This window comes from Oncorhynchus gorbuscha, unplaced genomic scaffold (assembly GCF_021184085.1).
Source record: "Oncorhynchus gorbuscha isolate QuinsamMale2020 ecotype Even-year unplaced genomic scaffold, OgorEven_v1.0 Un_scaffold_1981, whole genome shotgun sequence".
Lineage (NCBI taxonomy): Eukaryota > Metazoa > Chordata > Actinopteri > Salmoniformes > Salmonidae > Oncorhynchus > Oncorhynchus gorbuscha.
Genome location: NW_025746608.1, coordinates 42,501 through 55,000, shown reverse-complemented (window position 1 = coordinate 55,000; position 12,500 = coordinate 42,501). Strand labels below are relative to the sequence as shown.

Here is a 12,500-nt window from a genome sequence, read left to right as displayed (position 1 = left end):
CATCAATCTACACACAATAGCCCATAATGACAAAGCAAATTTTTGCACATTTATTAACAATTAAAAACTGAAATACCTTATTTACATAAGTATTCAGACCCTCTGCAATGAGACTTGAAATTGGGCTCAGTTGCATCCTGTTTCCATTGATCATCTTTGAGATGTTTCTACAACTTGATTGGAGTCCACCTGTGGTAAATTATATTGATTGGACATGATTTGGAAAGGCCCACACCTGTCTATATGAGGTTCCACAGTTGACAGTGCATGTCAGAGCAAAAACCAAGCCATGAAGTCAAAGGAATTGTCCATGGAGCTCCGAGACAGGATTGTGTCGAGGCACAGATCTGGGGACAGGTACCAAAACATTTCTGCAGCATTGAAGGTCCCCAAGAACACAGTGACCTCTGTCAATCTTTAAATGTAATAAGTTTGGAACCACCAAGACTCTTCCTAGAGTTGGCCATCCGGCCAAACTGCGCAATCGGGGGAGAAGTGCCTTGGTCGGGGAGGTGACCAAGAACCCGATGGTCACTCTGACAGAGCTCATGACTGATTAAATTCTTACTGCAGGTAGAGGGGCCAAAAGAAAGCCACTCCTCAGTAAAAGGCACATGACAGCTCACTTGGAGTTTGCCAAAAGGCACCTAAAGGACTCTCAAACCATGAGAAGTAAGATTCTCTGGTCTGATGAAACCACGATTGAATTCTTTGGCCTAAATACCAAGCGTCACATCTGGAGGAAACCTGGCACCATCCCTACGGTGAAGCATGGTGGTGGCAGCATTATGCTGTGGGGATGTTTTTCAGCGGCAGGGACTTGGAGACTAGTCAGGATCAAAGGAAAGATGAACGGAGCAAAGTACAGAGAGATCCTTGATGAAAAGCTGTTTCAGAGCACTCAGACCGCAGACTGGGGAGAAGGTTCACCTTCCAACAGGACAACGACCCTAAACACACAGTCAAGACAACGCAGGAGTGGCTTCTGGACACGTCCCTATATGTCCTTGAGTGGCCCAGCCTGAGCTCTGACTTGAACCCGATCGAACATCTCTGGAGAGACCTGAAAATAGCTGTGCAGCAACGCTCCCCATCCAACCTGACAGAGCTTGAGAGGATCTGCAGAGTAGAATGGGAGAATCTCCCCAAATACAGGTGTGTCAAGCTTGTAGCGTCATACCCAAGAAGACTCTAGGCTGTAATCGCTGCCAAAGGTGCTTCAACAAAGTACTGAGTAAAGGGTCTGAATACTTATGTACATGTGTTATTTCAGTTTTTATATTTAATAGATTGCACAAATGTCTAAAAACCTGTGTGGGTATTGTGTGTAGATTGATGAGGGTAAAAAAACAATGTAATCCATTTTAGAATACGGCTGTAACGTAGCAGAATGTGGAAAAGGGGGAGGGGTCAGAATGCTCTGTAGATACATTTGACCGTCATGTTTCTCGGTTTACATGTTAATTTGCATAATTTAGTGGAATTAAATTAGCGTGTGTATTTTGGTTAGTTGTCATGCATCACACAACACCACCCATCACTTTCATTCTTTGAAACCTAAATGTTTTACTTCGTTTTACTTATGAGGCTTGTCTTACCTTGCTTCAAATTAGCATACACTCCTTGACAAGAAAGGTGCTCTTTAGAACCTAAAAGGGTTCTTTGGCTCTCCCCATAGGAGAACCCTATGAAGAACTATATTTGGTTCCAGGCAGAACCCTTTTGGGTTCCATGTATAAACCTTTGCATAGAGGGTTCTACATGGAACCAAAAGGGGTTGACCAGGAACCAAAAAAGGTTCTACCTGGAGCCAAAAAGGGTTCTCGTATGGGGACAGCCGAAGAACACATTTGGAACCCTTTTTTCCAAGAGTGTATTAGGTCAAATCAGACCACAGAAACGTGGAGGAAATGATTTTATAAAGACTACGTAGGTGGCGCCTGAGTTTCATGTTTGGAGTCCTACCATTTCTACCAATCTGTGGGCCAGTAATGAGTTTCATATGCACATTTTTCGTGGAACAGTTTCATTTCAATAATATCGTTTTAGTTTAGAAAAATCATTGTCACATCGTTAAACATAATAATCAGACTTTAATTTATACAAATAAAAATCTAAAAGTAAAAATTCAACCAATGTGAGAGAACAAGCCTCTGCCATATGGACACATTGATTCACCGTGGTCAATTGGCAGCTAAAGAAAGGAGAGCATGGAACTCAGAGATCTCCTAAGGAGAGCATGGAACTCAGAGATCTCCTAAGGAGAGCATGGAACTCAGAGATCTCCTAAGGAGAGCATGGAACTCAGAGATCTCCTAAGGAGAGCATGGAACTCAGAGATCTCCTAAGGAGAGCATGGAACTCAGAGATCTCCTAGGCCAATGCAACAGTAGGCCTATAACTTCCATTGTCAACTAAGTAAAAATACATAAAGCCGACAAATAAGTAGAAGATGTCTTGATGAAAATTCAGGTTCTTTCAATCGCAGTAATCTCTCTACTCAGCCTGTCTGCCTCCCTTTTGATCTGTCTTGACTTGAGCTATACTGTAGCTAGTGAAGTACAATGTTGTATCAAATCAATCTACTGGGTCTGGCTCAAACCTGTTGCTAGCAAACGTACAGCATTGTATCAACTAGGCTATTCCGGGCCCTGCACCAGTGAGCTCAGGACAGACAGCTGTTTTTGCACGAGGGAAAAGTGTTCAGGTATTTCATGATGTTTCCATTGGATATATGAGATCCTCGGATCATTATATTTTGGTATTTCACACCGAGGCTTGGTGATTGTGGAGGGGGAGATTGATGGAAAGGTTTTTCAAATACTGTGAGGAACGATTATCGTTTGCAAAAAACAGATTGAAAATGAAATACAAAAATATCTAATTTACATAAGTATTCACACCCATGAGTCAATTCGTGTTAGAATCAGCTTTGGCAGTGATTACAGCTGTGAGTTTTTTCTGGGTAAGTCTCCAAGAGCTTTGCACACCTGGATTGAACAATATTTGCACATTATTCTTTATCAAATTCTTCAAGCTCTGTCAAGTTGGTTGTTGATCAATGCTAGACAGCTATTTTCAAGTCTTGCCATACATTTTCAAGCTGATTTAAGTCCAAACTGTAACTAGGCCACTCAGGAACATTCCATGTTGTCTTGGTAACCAACTCCAATGTAGATTTGGCCTTGTGTTTTACGTTATTGTCCTGCTGAAAGGTGAATTCATCTCCCAGTGTCTGGTTGAAAACAGACTGAACCAGGTTTCCTCTAGGATTTTGCCTGTACTTAGCTCTATTCCATTTATTTTTATTGTAAAAACTCCCTAGCACCATGCCAATGACAAGCATACACATAACATGATGCAGCCACCACCATGATTGAAAATATGTGGTGGTACTCTGTGATGTGTTGTATTGGATGTGCCCCAAACATAACACTTTGTATTCGGGACCAGTTTTATTTCAGTGCCTTAGTGCAAACAGGATACATGTTTTGGAATATTTTTATTCTGTACAGTCTTCCTCCTTTTCACTCTGTCATTTAAGTTAGTATTGTGGAGTAAGTACAATATTGTTGATCCATCATCCGTTTTCTCCTATCACAGCCATTAAACTCTGTAACTGTTTTAAAGTCACCATTGGCCTCATGGGGTAATCCTGAGCGGTTTCCTTCCTCTCCGGCAGCTGAGTTAGGAAGGACACCTGTGGCCAGCAGCATACCATCCTGCATTCCACTTCTGATGCTATGCAGGGTCCCTGGATGGGAGACCAGATGCTGCTGGAAGTGGTGTTGGAGGGCCAGTAGGAGACACTTTGATCTGGTCTAAAATCAAATATACAAATGCCCCAGGGCAGTGATTTGGGACATTGCCCTGAATAGGGTGTCGTCTTTTGGATTGGACGTTTAAACGTGTGTCCTGACTCTCTGTGGTCACTAAAGATCCCATGGCACTTATTGTTAGAGTAGAGGTGTTAACCCCGGTGTCCTGGCTAAATTCCTAATCTGGCCCTCATACCATCACAGTCACCTAATCATCCCAAGCTTACTATTGGCTCATTACTCCTGAATTTATTTAGGCTTGCCATAATAAAGGGGTTGAATATTTATTGACTCAAGACAGTTCATATTTTCATTTTTGATTAATTTGTTAACATCTCTAAAAACATAATTCCACGTTGACATGATGAGGTATTGTGTGTAGGCAAGTGACGACACAATCTAAATTCAATCCATTTTAAATTCACGCTGTAACATAACATTTCTGAAGGCTGAAGTACAAGCTTGTGATTTGAAACAATCCACAGTTATATTTTGAAAAGAAGATAATGATCCTCGATTCCTCTGTGTCTACGTCATGCGCTCTCAGGTCAAGCATTTGAAATCATTTTCTTTCTTTTTGTATAGACAGGAGTAATTATAGAATTCTGACAAATGTATTTCAACTCATAGTTGTTGCATCTTAAGATCTCACCTTTTTCTAACGGTGATTTTAATCTCTGTCACATATGAACCGCTTTCATCAGGTGAGCCGTTTAGAATGAGGTTTTCTCGCAAATTGCATTTTGGGAAATGTTTGAAAAGGACGTTTTATTGGCCGCTTCACTACAGGAGCTCTCTTCTTAAGAGGCATTACAACCATCTACATGTGATTTCTGTCGTTCTGAGCACCGTGGGTGGTCACCCCCCCAATGGGTGACGCACCCAATGCATATGGGTCTGGTGAAAAAATTCTGGTCACGTTTTCCTAACAGAAACCCTGCTGTAGTTCTAAACTGTCTGACTCAGGACCAAACGGTTGTCAGAATCCCTGAACAAACACATTTACAGACATGTTTTCAACACACCTGCAGTGAGCACATCAGATAGTTGCCGTAGAAACCCCCCCAGACTTTGTTGTGGGTCTGTTTGACAAAACCTCTTGGTTCAGATAAGTGCTGGTCCCTTTCTCTGATCTCTACCCTTATTTACTAAACAACACTGTTTCATTTACTAGTTCCTATTCCCTGCTGTTTAATCTCTGCTGTTGTCGCTTCCTGTCTCCCTGTAGGTTCTGCTGTCCAGTCTGTAGAGCTGGTGTGTAAAGGACTGTTGAAGTCTATATGTGTAGCTAAAGGCTCTGCCAGGCTGTTGTCTCTGTCCCTTCCTGTCTCTCCCTGTAGGTTCTGCTGTCCAGTCTGTAGAGCTGGTGTGTAAAGGACTGTTGAAGTCTATATGTGTAGCTAAAGGCTCTGCCAGGCTGTTGTCTCTGTCCCTTCCTGTCTCTCCCCTGTAGGTTCTGCTGTCCAGTCTGTAGAGCTGGTGTGTAAAGGACTGTTGAAGTCTATATGTGTAGCTAAAGGCTCTGCCAGGCTGTTGTCTCTGTCACTTCCTGTCTCTCCCTGTAGGTTCTGCTGTCCAGTCTGTAGAGCTGGTGTGTAAAGGACTGTTGAAGTCTATATGTGTAGCTAAAGGCTCTGCCAGGCTGTTGTCTCTGTCACTTCCTGTCTCTCCCTGTAGGTTCTGCTGTCCAGTCTGTAGAGCTGGTGTGTAAAGGACTGTTGAAGTCTATATGTGTAGCTAAAGGCTCTGCCAGGCTGTTGTCTCTGTCACTTCCTGTCTCTCCCCTGTAGGTTCTGCTGTCCAGTCTGTAGAGCTGGTGTGTAAAGGACTGTTGAAGTCTATATGTGTAGCTAAAGGCTCTGCCAGGCTGTTGTCTCTGTCCCTTCCTGTCTCTCCCTGTAGGTTCTGCTGTCCAGTCTGTAGAGCTGGTGTGTAAAGGACTGTTGAAGTCTATATGTGTAACTAAAGGCTCTACTATGCTGTTGTCTCTGTCCCTTCCTGTCCTCTCTGCAGGGTCAGGGAAGTCCTTCTCCATGATGGGGAATAAGAAGGCTCCAGGGCTGATCCCCAGGCTGTGCTGCTCCCTGTTTGAGAGGATCGGCCGGGAGGACAGCCAGGTTCTCTCCTTCAAGGTGGAGGTCTCCTACATGGAGATATACAACGAGAAGGTCCGTGACCTGCTGGACCCTAAAGGGTGAGTTCAGACGGACGGACGGCTGGACACACACACAAACACACACACACACACACACACACATGCACGGATATGCACACACACGGGTTGATGTGCAGATGGATGTACACATCTGCACATTTAATACAGTACATACAGTAGGTCTGTTTTAATATAGTACATACAGTAGGTCTGTTTTAATACAGTAGGTCTGTTTTAATACAGTAGGTCTGTTTTAATACAGTACATACAGTAGGTCTGTTTTAATACAGTAGGTCTGTTTTAATACAGTAGGTCTGTTTTAATACAGTACATACAGTAGGTCTGTTTTAATACAGTACATACAGTAGGTCTGTTTTAAGACAGTAGGTCTGTTTTAATACAGTACATCTGTTTTAAGACAGTAGGTCTGTTTTAATACAGTAGGTCTGTTTTATACAGTAGGTCTGTTTTAATACAGTAGGTCTGTTTTAATACAGTACATACAGTAGGTCTGTTTTAAGACAGTAGGTCTGTTTTAATACAGTAGGTCTGTTTTAATACAGTAGGTCTGTTTTAATACAGTACATAAAGTAGGTCTGTTTTAATACAGTACATACAATAGGTCTGTTTTAATACAGTAGGTCTGTTTTAATACAGTAGTAGGTCTGTTTTAATACAGTACATACAATAGGTCTGTTTTAATACAGTACATACAGTAGGTCTGTTTTAATACAGTACATACAGTAGGTCTGTTTTAATACAGTACATACAGTAGGTCTGTTTTAATACAGTACATACAGTAGGTCTGTTTTAATACAGTACATACAGTAGGTCTGTTTTAATACAGTACATACAGTAGGTCTGTTTTAATACAGTACATAAGACAGTACATACAATAGGTCTGTTTTAATACAGTAGGTCTGTTTTAATACAGTAGTAGGTCTGTTTTAATACAGTACATACAGTAGGTCTGTTTTAATACAGTAGGTCTGTTTTAATACAGTAGGTGTCTGTTTTAATACAGTACATACAGTAGGTCTGTTTTAATACAGTACATACAGTAGGTCTTGTGGCATTCTAATGATCTTGGATCCAATTCCAGTCGGTCAGATACCCAATCAGCTCTCTGTGTACAAGCTCTCCTCTTGTTCCCAGTCTATAGGCACGTGTCCATGTACACAATGAAGCTCTGAGACCTTATGTTGGCTGTCAAGGAGGGAGGGCGGTAAAGGCAGGGTTAACTGACTGAGTGTGTATCAGGTACAGCTGTTAGAGAGCAGGGGTGGGTGTGTGTGACACTGGACAGCCCTAGAGAGGGACAACATTGGAGTCTCTGTCTGTGTTGCTGCAGATGTCTGTGAGAGGAGAAGATATAGCTCTGTAAGCCAGTCCCAGCTCCATGGAACTGACCTCTCTGTTATTTCCTGGCTGAGTCCCAATCTCTGTGTCTCTCTCTCTCTCTCTGTCTCTCTCTCTCTCTGTGTCTCTCTCTCACTCTCTCTGTGTGTGTCTCTCTCTCTCTCTCTCTCTCTCTCTCTCTCTCTCTGTGTCTCTCTCTCTGTCTGTGTCACTCTCTCTGTCCCTCACTTTCTCTCACTGTCTCTCTCTGTCTCTCTCACTCTCTCTCACTGTCTCTCTCTCTCTCACTGTGTCTCTCTCTCACACACTCTCTCTCTCACACTCTCTCTCTCACTGTCTCTCTCACTGTGTGTCTCTCTCTCTCTCTCTCTGTATATATCTCTCTCTCTCACGGTCTCTCTCTGTCTCTCGCTCTCTGTGTGTATGTGTTCAATTCAATATAAGGGCTTTATTGGCATGAGAAACATGTGCTTACATTGCCAAAGCAAGTGAAATAGATAATAAACAATACAAAAGTATTTCAAATGTCATATTATGTCTATACAGTGTTGTACTGATGTGCAAATAGTACAAGTACAAAAGGGAAAATAAATGTGTATCTCTGTATATATCTCTGTATATCTCTGTATCTCTGTATATCTCTGTATCTCTGTATATATCTCTGTATATATCTCTGTATATATCTCTGTATGTATCTCTGTATGTATCTCTGTGTATATCTCTGTGTGTATCTCTGTATATATCTCTGTATGTATCTCTGTATATATCTCTGTATATATCTCTGTGTATCTCTGTATATATCTCTCTGTATATATCTCTGTATCTCTGTATGTATCTCTGTATATATCTCTGTGTATCTCTGTCTATATATCTGTGTATCTCTGTATATATCTCTGTATATATCTCTGTTATATCTCTTTGTGTATCTCTGTGTATATCTCTGTGTGTATCTCTGTGTGTATCTCTGTGTGTATCTCTGTATATATCTCTGTATATATCTCTGTGTGTATCTCTGTATATATCTCTGTGTGTATCTCTGTATATATCTCTGTGTGTATCTCTTTATCTATCTCTGTGTGTATCTCTGTATATATCTCTGTGTGTATCTCTGTATATATCTCTGTGTGTATCTCTGTATATATCTCTGTGTGTATCTCTGTATATATCTCTGTGTGTATCTCTGTATATATCTCTGTGTGTATCTCTTTATCTATCTCTGTGTGTATCTCTGTATATATCTCTGTGTGTATCTCTGTATATATCTCTGTGTGTATCTCTGTGTGTATCTCTGTATATATCTCTGTGTGTATCTCTGTGTGTATCTCTGTATATATCTCTGTGTATCTCTGTATGTATCTCTGTGTGTATCTCTGTATATATCTCTGTGTATCTCAGTGTCTCATCAGTTTGGTTCAACTGTAGGCTGTCCACTCTGAACTTTCCCTGTCTGTCTGTCATCCCCTGTTGTAAACCTAGAGGCAGGCCACACACACACACACACACACTTCCCACTGTCTGTCCTCCCCTGTTGTAAACCTAGAGGCAGGCCACACACACACACACACACACACACACACACACACACACACACACACACACACACACACACACACACACACACACACACACACACACACACACACACACACACACACACACACACACACACACACACACACACACACACACACACACTGCACCACCTAGTGAAGAACACACACATACACACACACACTGCACCAGCTAGTGGAACATCTAGCAGTCTTCAGTCACAGTGCTTTGTAAAAGGTAATGTTGTCAGATTGGATTATCTTAACGTAGATGGATAGGCAGGTTGTATTCACGTTTCCATAGCTGAGCTGTGTGTCCTGGTGTGGTTGAGTTGTCCTCCATTCAGCCATGTAATCCATGAGATAGTCCATGAGCCTGGGGGGGGGAGGTCGGTAATATCGGGGGGAGGGGGGTGTGTGTCACAATGTCTCAAGGGGATTTCCTAGAGTTGTAAAATGTGGGCTATCAGTGCAGCAACAGCAGCCTTCTCTGTTATCACTGTCTCTCTCACCCTCCATACCCTCCATACCATTCATTTAGCTCAGGTCCTTCTGTAGCTCAGTTGGTAGAGCATGGCGCTTGTAACGCCAGGGTAGTGGGTTCAATCCCCGGGACCACTCATACGTAGAATGTATGCACACATGACTGTAAGTCGCTTTGGATAAAAGCGTCTGCTAAATGGCATATATTATTATATATTTAAAATATGTCTGTGGTTTATCTCTTCCTCTGTCCAGGAGTCGGCAGTCTCTGAAGGTCAGAGAGCACAAGGTTCTGGGTCCGTATGTGGACGGTCTGTCACAACTGGCGGTCACCAACTTTGAGGTGAGTACAGCTCCTTTAGAGACGGGGAGATGGAGTAGGTAGGAGAGTACAGCTCCTTTAGAGACGGGGAGATGGAGTAGGTAGGTGAGTACAGCTCCTTTAGAGACGGGGAGATGGAGTAGGTAGGTGAGTACAGCTCCTTTAGAGACAGTCTGATGGAGTAGGTAGGAGAGTACAGCTCCTTTAGAGACAGGGAGATGGAGTAGGTAGGAGAGTACAGCTCCTTTAGAGACAGGGAGATGGAGTAGGTAGGAGAGTACAGCTCCTTTAGAGACGGGGAGATGGAGTAGGTAGGAGAGTACAGCTCCTTTAGAGACAGGGAGATGGAGTAGGTAGGAGAGTACAGCTCCTTTAGAGACAGGGAGATGGAGTAGGTAGGAGAGTACAGCTCCTTTAGAGACGGGGAGATGGAGTAGGTAGGAGAGTACAGCTCCTTTAGAGACAGGGAGATGGAGTAGGTAGGAGAGTACAGCTCCTTTAGAGAGATGGAGTAGGTAGGTGAGTACAGCTCCTTTAGAGACGGGGAGATGGAGTAGGTAGGAGAGTACAGCTCCTTTAGAGACAGGGAGATGGAGTAGGTAGGTGAGTACAGCTCCTTTAGAGACAGTCTGATGGAGTAGGTAGGAGAGTACAGCTCCTTTAGAGACGGGGAGATGGAGTAGGTAGGTGAGTACAGCTCCTTTAGAGAGATGGAGTAGGTAGGTGAGTACAGCTCCTTTAGAGACAGGGAGATGGAGTAGGTAGGAGAGTACAGCTCCTTTAGAGACGGGGAGATGGAGTAGGTAGGAGAGTACAGCTCCTTTAGAGACGGGGAGATGGAGTAGGTAGGAGAGTACAGCTCCTTTAGAGACGGGGAGATGGAGTAGGTAGGTGAGTACAGCTCCTTTAGAGACGGGGAGATGGAGTAGGTAGGAGAGTACAGCTCCTTTAGAGACGGGAGATGGAGTAGGTAGGAGAGTACAGCTCCTTTAGAGACGGGGAGATGGAGTAGGTAGGAGAGTACAGCTCCTTTAGAGACGGGGAGATGGAGTAGGTAGGAGAGTACAGCTCCTTTAGAGACGGGGAGATGGAGTAGGTAGGAGAGTACAGCTCCTTTAGAGATAGGGAGATGGAGTAGGTAGGAGAGTACAGCTCCTTTAGAGAGATGGAGTAGGTAGGTGAGTACAGCTCCTTTAGAGACGGGGAGATGGAGTAGGTAGGAGAGTACAGCTCCTTTAGAGACAGGGAGATGGAGTAGGTAGGTGAGTACAGCTCCTTTAGAGACAGTCTGATGGAGTAGGTAGGAGAGTACAGCTCCTTTAGAGACGGGGAGATGGAGTAGGTAGGTGAGTACAGCTCCTTTAGAGAGATGGAGTAGGTAGGTGAGTACAGCTCCTTTAGAGACAGGGAGATGGAGTAGGTAGGAGAGTACAGCTCCTTTAGAGACGGGAGATGGAGTAGGTAGGAGAGTACAGCTCCTTTAGAGACAGGGAGATGGAGTAGGTAGGAGAGTACAGCTCCTTTAGAGACGGGGAGATGGAGTAGGTAGGAGAGTACAGCTCCTTTAGAGACGGGGAGATGGAGTAGGTAGGAGAGTACAGCTCCTTTAGAGACAGGGAGATGGAGTAGGTAGGAGAGTACAGCTCCTTTAGAGACGGGGAGATGGAGTAGGTAGGTGAGTACAGCTCCTTTAGAGACGGGGAGATGGAGTAGGTAGGAGAGTACAGCTCCTTTAGAGACAGGGAGATGGAGTAGGTAGGAGAGTACAGCTCCTTTAGAGACAGGGAGATGGAGTAGGTAGGAGAGTACAGCTCCTTTAGAGACAGGGAGATGGAGTAGGTAGGAGAGTACAGCTCCTTTAGAGAGATGGAGTAGGTAGGTGAGTACAGCTCCTTTAGAGACGGGGAGATGGAGTAGGTAGGAGAGTACAGCTCCTTTAGAGACAGGGAGATGGAGTAGGTAGGAGAGTACAGCTCCTTTAGAGACGGGGAGATGGAGTAGGTAGGTGAGTACAGCTCCTTTAGAGACAGTCTGATGGAGTAGGTAGGAGAGTACAGCTCCTTTAGAGACGGGGAGATGGAGTAGGTAGGTGAGTACAGCTCCTTTAGAGAGATGGAGTAGGTAGGTGAGTACAGCTCCTTTAGAGACAGGGAGATGGAGTAGGTAGGAGAGTACAGCTCCTTTAGAGACGGGGAGATGGAGTAGGTAGTAGAGTACAGCTCCTTTAGAGACAGGAGATGGAGTAGGTAGGAGAGTACAGCTCCTTTAGAGACAGGGAGATGGAGTAGGTAGGAGAGTACAGCTCCTTTAGAGAGATGGAGTAGGTAGGTGAGTACAGCTCCTTTAGAGACGGGGAGATGGAGTAGGTAGGAGAGTACAGCTCCTTTAGAGACAGGGAGATGGAGTAGGTAGGTGAGTACAGCTCCTTTAGAGACAGTCTGATGGAGTAGGTAGGAGAGTACAGCTCCTTTAGAGACGGGGAGATGGAGTAGGTAGGTGAGTACAGCTCCTTTAGAGAGATGGAGTAGGTAGGTGAGTACAGCTCCTTTAGAGACAGGGAGATGGAGTAGGTAGGAGAGTACAGCTCCTTTAGAGACGGGGAGATGGAGTAGGTAGGAGAGTACAGCTCCTTTAGAGACGGGGAGATGGAGTAGGTAGGAGAGTACAGCTCCTTTAGAGACAGGGAGAGAACGGGCCTTTACCATAGAGAACGGGCCATTACCATAGAGAACTGTGTATTACCATAGAGAACGGGCCATTACATTTACATTTAAGTCATTTAGCAGACGCTCTTATCCAGAGCGACTTACAAA

At 44.0% G+C, this 12,500-nt stretch overlaps 1 pseudogene; it reads left to right on the top strand.

Moving 5' to 3' along the window:
- The window catches only part of LOC124024730, a 64,461-nt pseudogene that overhangs the window by 18,529 nt on the left and 33,432 nt on the right, over window positions 1-12,500 (top strand).